The following is a 13,157-nucleotide window of genomic DNA, read 5'->3' on the forward strand; positions in this document are numbered from 1 at the left end:
GAACTGGGATGTGTGGCAGCAGCGGGTGGACTTAGAATGCAGGACTCATGACAGACAGAAGTAAATTTGAAATTACAGTGTTTATTTGTGCTGGCAAAACAGCAAAGACAACAAAAACAAAGCCAGGCTGGAACAAACCAGAGGCAAAAAAGACTGACACAAATTACACACACCATGACAATATATACACAGCAGGAGATTATGGTAGAGTGAACACACCTGGGAACACAGCCGAACAGAATCTGATGAGACAGGGAAACAAAAACTGAACGTTATGCACACAGGATGAGGGACTGTCAGAATAAAACAGGAAGTCAGTAGGACTGAGACCCAGACTAAAACATATGAACCTGAGATAAATAGACAAGGAGACATGACTGACTGGGGAGACCAAAGGATGAAACAATGAGAGATAATAAGAGGAAAAGGAAGTGAAAAACACAGGGAAAAGGTCTTAAGACATTAACTAGGCAAGACAGGGAAACTAGACAACCACAGAAACAAGACTGATTACCACATAAGACGCTGAAGACAGGTCAGAGAGACGAGACTGGGACTGACTGGACATAAAAAGGTAACTAATGCAATAAACCAAGAACTTAAAATATAAATAACAAAACTATGAAGCTCTAGGAACTACTAAACTCAAGGCAAATACAGAGCTAGAAGATAAATATGTCTTAAATCTAAAAGAATAAATCAGAAGTCCAAAAACAAAACTCAGAATAAAAGCTCAGAGACCTAGGACTACCACTTTTAGAAACTCTAGGAACCACAAGTAATCCAGCAATCTGAGAGTAAAGTGCTCTTTTTGGGTGATATGATACTGTGAGGACTTTAAGAAGCTGATTCACAACTATCTAAAATGTCAATCAATTTTTATCATCAATTGGTTCAAAATCATCCTTATTTTTCTTACACTGGGTCTTGGTGCAGGCCCTTGATTCATGTCTGTCTGAAACTAGCCACTCGTCCTTTAACTCAGCCTTTTCCTACTGGTTTGCGCCTCACACACAAAACATTTCTTTACGAGGGGCTGTTTAAAGGGAAGCTCTGCCCTGAAGCTGATTTTCCTGAAAGGGCACACCTGTGTGTGCCTGAAATCAAAGCATCATGACATGTCACCAGTGATGGGAGGTCAACCTTCTAACTAATATCTAAGTCACATCTGTGACACAATACACTTTTATTCAGGCTCCTTTGGCAACCTAATGAAGATCCTGAAATGCTGTGTTGTAATATATTGAATGCTATGTTTGCTTTGCTCCTTAGATATTACCATGAATTAGTTTTAACTTTACAGGTTTGCAACTGTGAGCCAAAATAAAATATTGCTTAAAGCTCACTGTTTGTAATTTGAGCTGTTTGAAAGAGCTCAAGGCTTTGTTTACAGAACATGTGCTCGCCAAGATAACGACTGGAGGTTTTTATTACTGCCACCACTCTTTATTTTTTTATCCTTATTTCAGAGAGACGATGTTTTGTCCTTTGCTGAGCTCTAGACACCACATAAAAGTCAGTAAGAGGTGCAAATTCAGACTCATAACTGGCTCATCACACTCTGTGTGTTTAAAGACTGTCTCTCCATCCACCCCCTGCTGGGTTGTACACCTACCTGTGTAGACACAAGTCTAGGCTTAACAATTCTTGTTTTGGCTCATTGCTTTAAGCTACATTCAAGTCAATTCAGTTTTATTTATACAGCACCAAATCAAAACAACAGTCGCCTCAAGGTGTTTTATGTTGTACGGTAGACCCTACAATACTTTGGCGACAGTAGGAAGGAAAAAACTCCCTTTTAACAGGAAGAAACCTGCTTCGTGTACTTACATTCCTTATCCCTCTGTCTCAGAAACTCCTCAGTGTTCTAGTCAGTCCCTTGTCGCTGATTTTCTTTTTTCACCTCCTTTCAGAAATCCTACCTGCAAATGGAAAATCCACCCTCCACACTCATGTACAGCACTTTGTTTGAAAGCGCTTTATAAATAAAGTTATTATTATTATTATTATTTACCTGTTCTTCCTTTCGCCTGGATCTTGAAAATGTATTTATAACCATTCCCAGACTGATGTGCAGCAGCAATTGCTTCTCTAACATCCTAGCTAATGTCTTTCCTCCTTGGCCCTTAATGTTTCATACACCACCTCTGATTCTGTAGAATCATCTTCTTTTCTTTTCTTTCCTTTGGTGCAGCAAAAGCAACAGGGATATGGTGTAACATGTAACACACACAACAGTAACAGTGTGCTCATTTACTCCCAGCGCTGATTATCACAGACTTTACAGAGCTACTGCAGGAGCATCAGAGAAGACACTCCTCTCCTGTATTCACATGATACTTAAATGATATGTAAACTGACCTTTATGTGTAAATGAAGTCACAGAGATTGGGTTTGTTTTTTATATAATAGTGTTAATTGATTTCATCATTTGGCTCACCAAATACTCATCAAGGACAATCGTTTGTAACTAGCCATGTATCTGTACATAATCATTCATCATTCTGTCTCTTTCCAACTCTGTGGTTTGTTTTTTGCCTTTTTTCTCTCGCTGTGTAACAATGCAGTGTCAGTGGCTTGCATAAGCACATGCATAGACTGAGAGGAACTAGGTCTGTTCAAAGCATGATGACTGAAACAGAAATCCACCCTCCCCATCCCCCTCCAAAAAAATCTGAGAAGATGAAACAACACAAGAAAAAAAGAGAGAATCTTTAATTCTGATGAAAAAGAGGACACTTCATAGCATCTGTGTTGCATGCTAGAATACCTCATTTGGGCAGAAAATGAGTAATTTATCTTTCATCTTCATTCCACATGTAATGTAGTATATACAGCTTTAGATAAAACTGACAAAGAACAGTTTTATCTAAACATGTCAGAACATTAATGTGTTCACGCAGAAGCAAACTATGATGTATCATAAAAAATCATAAAAAATCTTAATGCGTTCTATCATTTGATCCATGTCATGAATGAACATGAATAAACTAGACCATAGTCACCTGCCCCTCCCCCTACCACAAACACATCCACTGTACACTAACTTAGACACGCAGACACTGAAGGCTGACAAATGTCGACTGAGATCTGGGGCAGTTTCCTCCTGGGCACGACATTGCTGTCCGTATGCAGCCAGATGAGCTCCTGCATCCAGCTGAGTGTGTGGTTACCACGGTGACCCTGGTGTCTCGTCTCGTTCACCACCAATAAAAATGCCGAAAAGCTGCAGAAAGGAGGATTGTCTGGGAGGCATTTAGTGGAATGTCATGTAGTATTACCCCAAACAGAGTGTGTACTAGTGTGCACAGTGTTAGTGTTGGACATTTAAAGGGTCTGGTGTGGTAATAAAATGCACACAAAGAGTCTGACGGTTTAAGGTTCATTTATAGGCTGTTTTCTTTTCTTTTTCTAACCTACATTGATTTAGGTGCAGTAGCCTTTAACAGCAACACACAGCTCCTGGGGCTTTATTGCACCAATGATTACACCGGCTCATTGACTTCCTTTTAAATTCCACTGTGGATGCACACATTAGGGTCTGTTTATATGGGCACATGCAGCCCTCAATACATTTACTACTACTAAGTGCCTGCATCCAAAATGCACAGATAAACGTTAAAATATTATTTATTTCAAGTTTCCTTTTAAAGCAACTAAAACCACATGATGCCTTCAGGTTTAGTTAAAAAAAGAAATAAACAAACAAGAAAACAAGAAAATTTGAATGAAAAAAAGATGCTCAAGATCTTTTCTTTTTTTTAGCAGACGGTGTTGGAGTGTGGAAAAAAAATCAAAAAACTGAATATCATACATGACAGTTGAATGTTTTCCAAGTGCGTCATAATACTGTAGACCCACTTGGGGTCTATTATGTTTTGCTAAGTCTTTTTTGATGGTTCCCTCATTTTTTTTTACTTTCAAATACAAACACAGAGTGTGCAACCAGCTAGTGATGTCCTTTTCCACCACTCACCCATGTGCAACTCAAAATATGACAAAGCAAAAGAAGAATTATCATTTTTCCGAGCTGTCAAAGGACGTGCAGGTACAAGTGTCATTTTCAGAAATGTGGGCTTTTTTCTACTTCAAGGAAGAAAAATTGCAGTAAATTTAATGCTGACAAAAAGCTTCTACAAGAGTTTGTTTATTTGGAATGATAGGGGGAGATGTTATCAGAACGAGTGCGTAATTAGCACTTTGGGTGGATGGCTCAGAGCTGTGAGGGCAGTGCCTAAACTTTGGCTCCGCCCTAAACTCTTCATTCCATCATCACACTGAGTGTATAGAACTCACTCTCACTTGTTTCTCCTTCCCTGGGAAGGACATAGCAGTAAACCAAGGCTTCAACTCCAGGCTTCAAGGGCCGGTGTCCTGCAGGTTTTAAATGTGTCCATGATCAAACACAGCGGATTTGAATGGCTAAATTACCTCCTCAACATGTCTTGAAGTTCTCCAGAGCCTTGATAATGAACTCATCATTTGATTCAGGTGTGCTGACCCAGGGTGATATTTAAAACCTGCAGGACACCGGCCCTTGAAGCCTGGAGTTGGACACCCCTACAGTAACACATGTACTACTACTACTACTACTACTACTAATAATAATAATAATAATAACAATAAATTACATATAATAATATAAATATAAATAAATAACAATCCCATACACCAATGGACATTAGAATGCAAATGGAATAATACAGAACCTTGAACACACTTTTATCAATTTATATAGATGATGATGTTGACTTATAGAGCTCATATAAATGTATGTTTATGCAAGCAAACACCTGAAAAAAAAGCATTGTGACATAGTGACACAATGAAGTGCTAACTGACTTACTCTGAGACCAACTTGGAGACGGGGATCAAGCTCCAAAGGCGATGGATCAGGTGGTTCAGCTGACTGAGCTTTATGAACTGATGAGGTGTGGGTCTACACTCAGCATGCAGCTGAAACACTCTAAAACGTTGTTTGTGACTCACATTATCTTCCTTACATTTTAACTGCCAGCTGTTTCATATGTGAGTGAAAAAAAAGTCTAATGTTGTTGGCTCTTTACTTTGGCCCTCAGTGCTATCTACTCCTCCAGATGGTCTGTTTTCTCCTGTTCACCATTAGCTTGTCCCTGCTGGTTTTGTACATGTCCTCAGACTCCTTACACTCCTTTCTCCTCTCTGCATGAATACCAGAGCCTAACATTAGTTGCCATAATGTTAGCTTATAACCAGCTGTTGCTGTTGTTGTTTGGCCAGCTTGTTGTCAGCAGTCCGGAGATAGGAGGGTCTAATCTACTGACAAGAAGCAATTGCGACAATATTGGGAATTAATAAGCGTGTTTATGAACGTTTCTGTGTACTAGAGCCCTGACTTCAGTACAGGAGATCAAATTTGAGGTGAGGAAGAAGAGGATGAGGAGGAAATGAGGGAGGAGAGAGATGAAGAAGCAGAAGAGATAGACATAATGAGAAAATGATGATGAAAATATCCATGTGCAAATCTTAATTGGTCATATGTAATTTAAAATAGCTGTTTGTAATCAAGAAATTTAAAGGCATACTTTGTATGTGGCCAGTCTCTAGCAAGATACATAAAACATGATTAGGCACAACAGGGATATCCATTCAAGATAGACATCAGGATGGCTGCAACATGGTGCTTCCACAAAACAGTGCCTCTTCCTGTGTATATTTAATAGTTTAATTCTACGTTCATTAATCCATCAATTTGTTGGAAGATATAATTACACAGTAATCAATATATATTTATGAGTACAAAAAAAAATACTTGCCGTACCTTTAAACCAGCTCCACCCCCAGCAACTTACATAAATTATTGATGAAACAATGTAAACTAAATGTGCATGCCACCAGAATACTGTGCACTACACAGAATACTGCGTCTTGTCAGTTTCTGCAGTCCCAGAACTTGGGAACACAGACCATTTTATCTTGGTTGCTCCTAACGCATGCAAAACGGAAAGCTATCCACATCCTCAAAATATAAACACACTGTGTCTCCACATGAACAGATAGTGTAATTAGGTCAGCCAGCAACATGCCCCAGAGTTTGTGTCCTCCTAAGTTGTCCTTTAGACGTGCACAGATGCCAAATGTATATAACGGATTTGGAGATTGGAGAAAACATGTGATGTGAAACATAAAACACACACAGCACAAATAAATATCCAGATTTTGCTTTTCAGCAGGCGTGCATATATGAGCAGAGTGTCCCTTGGTATGTTCAAAAACCCTTTGCAACATTTTTGTCATCGAAGGGAAGCGTAACTTTACTATGGATGCACAATATGCACAATAAAACATTTAGCAGACATCAGAACAACAAAATGTTGGCTGAACCATTTTCCATTCATCAATCGTATAAATAATCACAACTGACTAACTACTTTATAGTACTAAATAATCTCAATCGTAAATCAAGAAATCAATGTAGTCACTGTAGCATCACCTATTGCTTAGTGTAGCACCTTTGTGAACACTTATGGCTCCATCTTTCAGAGTAGCATTAAAAAACATGCTGATGACAGGTGCATGATCATTTTTAGAGAAGGATTTTACCTCTACAACAAGTGTTTACATTTCAAGGTGGTTGCATGAACGCAGGTACTGAATGTGAGCTATAAAACATTGTTTCATCAGTATAGAGAGAGTTGTTTGACACTTAATTCCCCTGAGCCAGTTACATTCAGTACATTTAGAATCTGACCTGAGAATCCACCAGAAACAACATTAAAAAAATCTATTTAATAAACGACATATATATTCTTTTTAACTCTGCATCAGTTGCTGCCTTCAGCTTTACAGCTGTTGTGTGAGCTGTAAATCACTATGGGGTTTAATTAAAATGTGCTCACTGCTGTGTCAGTGTGTGTCCCCAAGTTACAATGTGATGCAGCGGGTGTTTGACCCTTGGTGACACTGGGATGTGGGGGAGAAAAAATAAAAAGAGGAAATTGAGGAAGGAAAAAGGTGTCAGGGAAGGGAAGAGGGAAAAAGAAAGAGACAGAGGTTTGAAAATAAAGAAAGAATAGAGAAAACAGAGGAGGAGGCAGAGGAAGCATGCTGGCTGTAGTAAATCTCTCTCTGGCAGTGGAGAGAGCGGCAGCCAGATTTATGACTGCATGCTGGGGTAATAAGAGAATGGACTGTATCCCTTTTAGTGGCCCCCTTCACAGCATTGCAGTGCCTACAGCCTCTATCAGAGTGACCTCCCTGCTGCTGTATGCTGATTTATGTACTCTATGATCTGCTACAATATGCACACCCTTTAACCTAATGCAATTTACACTTCTTGTCATATGTAGGTCAGTGGCTTCTGTCTCGTCCCTGCAGACCCGGTTCTGCCAACTGTATCAGGTGATTGTCTGCTGCCATGGAGATAAAAATGGAGCTGGCTCTGGTTTTGGTCTTTTGGACGCACAAACAGGCAGTTTTCAAGTATCTGCACGTGCAGAGATGCACCCGTGGAGACAGAGGAAAAAGTAACAATATAATGGCTACGGAGATAATAAGGCCCTTCCTCTTTCCTTCTTCCTGCTGATACCAAACTGTTTATCTTGTGCAGGCTACACAGCCTCATGGGCAGAAGCAAAAGACAGAAAAAAGACAACAAAAAACTGGAGATAATAATGTGTGGATATCCGCCCTGCCCATGAAACTCAAGGGAAAACTCAGTGGTGGAAAATGAAAATCTTGTTCGCGTTGGCAATTTCTCTTTAAGGTTTTAAAGTAGTGAAAATCCATAAATCCTTTAACGCAATCACTTACATAATATTTAGCACCTTGTAAGTGGATGTGGAAAAAATGTTATCAATCTTCTAACGCATACTGAGCAAGGCTAGTCTCCTGTGCATGTCTGTCCAGCAGAAATCCAAAGAAGGCCCCCGAGAGCTCGATGCAACGACAAAACACACACAAATACACAAAACTTGAACAAATTAAGGACACATCTTCTGAGCACACCAGACTTTTTTCTAGGGAGACTTAATAAAAAGTTGTAAGCACTGCTGGAGCACAATTATTGTTGCAATAATTTGCAGCTAAAATCAAATGTCTGTTGGTGATGTTGAAAAATTAGCCTATAAAGGCTTTTGGTTAGTTTTTAGCATGAAGTATTGTAGCAACAAGTATGTCCACTGTTTTTCTTTTCGTTTACACTCTCACATGATGACTCTGGAAACCACACACCTCTATGTGCTAACAAAGTCATAGAAGAAGGAAACCAAAACGTAGCAAATGTGTATGTAAATGATGCAAGACATCAAATATTCTGAAATTGTCGTTCCATTTTTGAATGCAGGACCTTAAGTTGGAATGCTTTGCTTTAAAGTGACGTATGTAGTTCAGTCTGTGTGGCAGCACTACTTTTGTTCATGTAACAACCACAAGTGCTACTTCTATGGTTCCTGAGTCACCAGCACTCAGTGACTTTAGTGTATGATGTCAGTGACATCCCAGTAATGTATTAGCCAGATTCTAAGAAATAGCTCTGTCAGTTTGTAATTATGGTTAGACTCATGATAGGTGGGAAGAAAAGCTCATGCTGACAGAGACCCTCAGGGCAGCCATTGTTAGGTGTGACTTCACCTGGACTTCTATGACGTCTGTCTGGTGGGATTAAAAATTCTCCCAAAGGGAAATACCAGTGTGGCACTGTGAATGCACTGGTGCTTACAACAGATGAAAAACCACCGCTGGGGATGACATCGATATAAGTGTACTAACTTTTAGAGGGATACAAGAATCTTCCGCTTTGTTATAACAGAATATAACATGGGTACGCCTTCAATTCCAAAAGGGTTGGCATGCTGTGGAAATGTAAATAAAACAGAATACAATGATCTGCAAATGTGCAAATATTTTATTCACCATAGAACATAGAAAAGACTGACATGTTTTCCCTGCTTTATTGTGAATAAAATGTGGATTTTAACCCTTAGATTTTGTTTTTATTGACATTTTATACAGAATCCCAGTGTTTTTAGAACATTTTTTAAAGTAAACTTTAAAAAATGTTCTTTAGAAAATGTGTTACACATAATATCAGATTACAATAAAAACATATGACACATGATGTGTGTCTATCGAAGCAAAAATTACCAATTTGATTAGAAATTATAGTGATTTTTATTTATTTTATGACATATCCCCACCATCACCTTGTTACACATATATGCTTCCTTTGTTGCAGGATTCCTCTCTGCAGAATGAATTGTTTGTGACTCTGCTGACCTTTAACAGGGCAGTTAACACAAGGCCTTGACCTTTTAGGCTGCAATTGTTACTATTAGCTACTCCCTGCCTAAAGACAAACGAGATATATTGCTATGCTTGACAATACTAAAGCAGGTGGAGGATGAATAAAGAGCAGGAACACAACAAATTATTGAAATATGTACTGATACAAGTTAGTACCAGTCAAGAGTTAAGTGGTAAGTATAATAAATCCTTGAATTTCTATGGCATAGTCGTCAAAAGTAGCCGTCATTTAAATGATTTGGTGTTCTCCTGAAGATTGTAGACCTTCACTAGGTCTTGAGTTGTTCTATGCTGTGGTTCTTTTATGACATGACACCACTGGTAATTGCGATTGTGCAACTTGTACATGATTTACAAGAATGGGTGGCAGGGAGGTGGAGGGAAGTTCAGGGGCCTCTAGGTTTATTGACGCTTGGACTAACAAACCTCAGACAGCAGCTTTCTTTTACAAGCTGTCATTTTCTCAATGCTCTGCTGGATACTGACCTCCTGAAGGCAGTTCAAGATTAAATCACTGTGTCCTATAATAGGAAGGTGTTTTTACCTCTAATAAGAAAAACTGAAAGATACAATATTAAAATTATCATGCTATTGCACATATATGAACAGAAACTATAATCCTATGGTAACTTTATTACAATAGGACCTGAAATCATATCTAATTTAAATGTTAAATATATCATAAAAAACTACAGGCATACTTTTAAATTCAGAGAAATACTATATTTAGCATTCTTGCACAAAATATGAAAAAACTGATACCACTTTTATAACTATGCATTGTATACCGAGTAGGAGCCAGGAGAGAGTTAGCATCAGTTAGCGTAAAGAGTGGGAACAGGAGAAATGGCCAACAACAAATTTGATATATGTTAGATTAGAGCTAGAATACTGTTGAATTTTGATCAAGCTTTTTACTTATGGTGCATTTTCTACTAAACTAACTGACTCCTGGCTCTGCCTCTGTACTTAAAGGGACATGAAACGATACATATGTAAAAGCTAATTTACAGCACTGAGCCCTACTCTCAAAAACTGACTGTGAAGCCAGATTTAAGAAATAGAGTTTGAAGAACATGTTCAGCGCCATCTTCTTTCAGTACAGAACGTGACGACATGTGTTTGGTTGGTTGCAGTTAATAGCCTTACATTAGTTTATGTTAGCTAACTAGTGACAGAATCGATAACTCAGAGGAAAGTAAGGAAACTACAACCAAAAATCAGCTCAAGGGATCACTTCTGTGGTGTCCCTGGTTGCAACAGTTTTATGTTTGAGTTTTATGTTAAGAAACCGAGGATATACTGTCCACTTTTTCCATCTGTCTCTTTAGCAGGAATTTGCTTTAGCTCTCCTCTACACAGTCCTCATTTATAAAGTGCTTTCCAAACCCGAACATTACAACAAATAGCTGGATTTTCTCCTTTGAGTGCAGCTAGCCAAAAAGCAAACAGCCACTGAGACAGAGCGTAAAAGAGACAGGCAGTGAAAGTGGACAGTGTGTCCTCGGTTTCTTAACATAAAACTCATTGCTGCAGCCAGGGTCAGCACAAATGTGATCCTCTTAAACAGATTTTTAGTTTTAGTGTCCTTATTTTCCCCTGAGTTACCGATTCTGTCACTAGTTAGCTAACATAAACTAATGTAAGTCTATTAACCGCAACCAACCAACCAACCAACCAACCATACTACGTCACATTTCTTACTGACAAAAGATGGTGCAACATGTTCTTAAAACTTTACAGAGCTACATCTATTTCAGTTTTTGAGAGTAGGGCTCAGTGGTGTAAATTACCCTTTATATGTGTAGCGTTTCATGTCCCCTTTAAGGCAAGGTCATGAATTTACCATTCCACACACAAGTAGAGAGTAGGCTACTGAATTGTAATCGTTATAAAAAAATTACGCATGCATTTCAGGTAGCAAATCTCTAAATCTTTTATTTTCTCCAAAAAGTCCTCTAGCTAAACAATTATATCGTCATGGTCCTGCACTGGTCCATTTGCTGTTTTGGTATTCCACTTTCCCCAAGTAAGTTGGAAGTTGGCTTAAGCAGGTGTTGATGTGCCTGAGGATGGAGTCCCGTTTTTCAGCTGCCACACTGTTGTTTGTCAGTCTCATTTTCAGCACTTAAGTTCCAGCTCCAGCGTCTATTGTCTCAATGTCCTTGTCTCCCAGTGTTCCTTGTGTGGCCCATTTTACCTGTTCTCATCTAGCTGGTCCATTCTCTTTGGAATCCTACGCCAGAGAATTACTGCATCTACTCACCTGTCTGCTCTGGCACAAAACAGACCAGTGCTTCCCTTCCAAGTATCCTCCCCAGATCAGCCATACTTGTTATTAATCTCTGGCTCTCTTCCACAGCATGTCTTTTATCCTGTCTTCCTTCTCTCACCCCAACCGGTCGCAGTAGATGGCCCCGCCCTTCCCTGAGCCTCATTCTGCTCTAGGTTTCTTCCTGTTAAAAGGGAGTTTTTCCTTCCCTCTGTCACCAAAGTGCTTACTCATAGGGGGTCATATGATTGTTGCGTTTTTATCTGTATGTATTATTGTAGGGTCTACCTTATAATATAAAGCATGAGGTGACTGTACAAATAAAATTGAATTGAATTGAATTGAATTGAATTGAATTGAATTGAATTGAATTGAATTAAACAAAACCCTCTGGGACAGCGCTGTGGAAGTCTTGTCTATAGGTTAACCTGGGCCAACCTGCCTCTTCCTCTCTCTCAGTGGTTCCAGTCCTCATAAGCCTAACTGTCCCCAGGTATTCTCATAGCTGACATCTCCTCCAGTATTTGTTTGTCATTATTTAATAAATCTCTAAAACTTTGAGTTTGTCTGCACTGCTTTAGAGTTCACTACTATTTTGGGATATGACACATATTTGTCATATTTCTTGTGTGTTCTTACTTTCCATCTTAACTATCTTAGCAATCTCAAGTGTTGCTGAAATAATCTTTCCACTATAAAAGCCTAAAACCATCTGCACTAACGGGGCATAACACACACAAACACATTGAAATTTTCTCCAGGAGATGTTAGCCTTATCTGGACCCATTTAACTTGCCATTTGGTTAAGTTTAACCACCAAAACTACTTGGTTAGGCAAATACCATGCCTTTAAAAATGATCTCTTACGTCATTAGAAACACATTAAAAAGCTACATTTTCCTGTATTTTCCAACCTTAAAGGTGAAAACACTATTTACATTTCACTATGTATTCACTATTCACGGGAGGGGAGGAGGTCACGTTTTCTGTCCGTCAGTTTATCAGACGCTTGTTTCCTTCCATTGACATTCCAGTTAACTTCAGCTGACATCTAATGTCTGCCACCTACTTCTAACATTTTGCTCACTGTAACATTACACTTCGACAACATCAGCCTCCAAACTCATGGGACCATAAACACACACATAAATCAACACTCACGCCTTCAGGATTTCCTGAGGCGAAATTCACTGATGTCAAGCCGTGACATGGGTTGAGGCCGACTCTGTATGTTGGTGTGTGACAGGCTTTAGGACATGATAACAGCTACTTCTGGTCTTGTTCCTTTTTCACTTTATACATCATGTGCATGTGATTTTTCTTGTTTTTTCCTCCATCGGTTTGCAGGTTTACACTTCACTCTCTTCCTTGTATCATTCCCTCTCTTGCTTTGAATCTGGGTGCTGTTGCCTCATTACGCAATGCCTGAAGCTAAAAACATCCAAAGGGGAAACTATATGATCACAGCCTCTTAAACTTCCTCACTGTATTTTTCCTTTATTTATCTCCATCTTTTGTCTGCGTCTGTTGGGGGATGGTGGGTGTCGTGCTTCACCAGGAGATGTGACAACATGGTTTTCTCACTTTGCTACAGATTAATTAG

Source organism: Oreochromis niloticus, linkage group LG20, assembly GCF_001858045.2.
Source record: "Oreochromis niloticus isolate F11D_XX linkage group LG20, O_niloticus_UMD_NMBU, whole genome shotgun sequence".
In the NCBI taxonomy this organism is placed as follows: Eukaryota; Metazoa; Chordata; class Actinopteri; order Cichliformes; family Cichlidae; genus Oreochromis; species Oreochromis niloticus.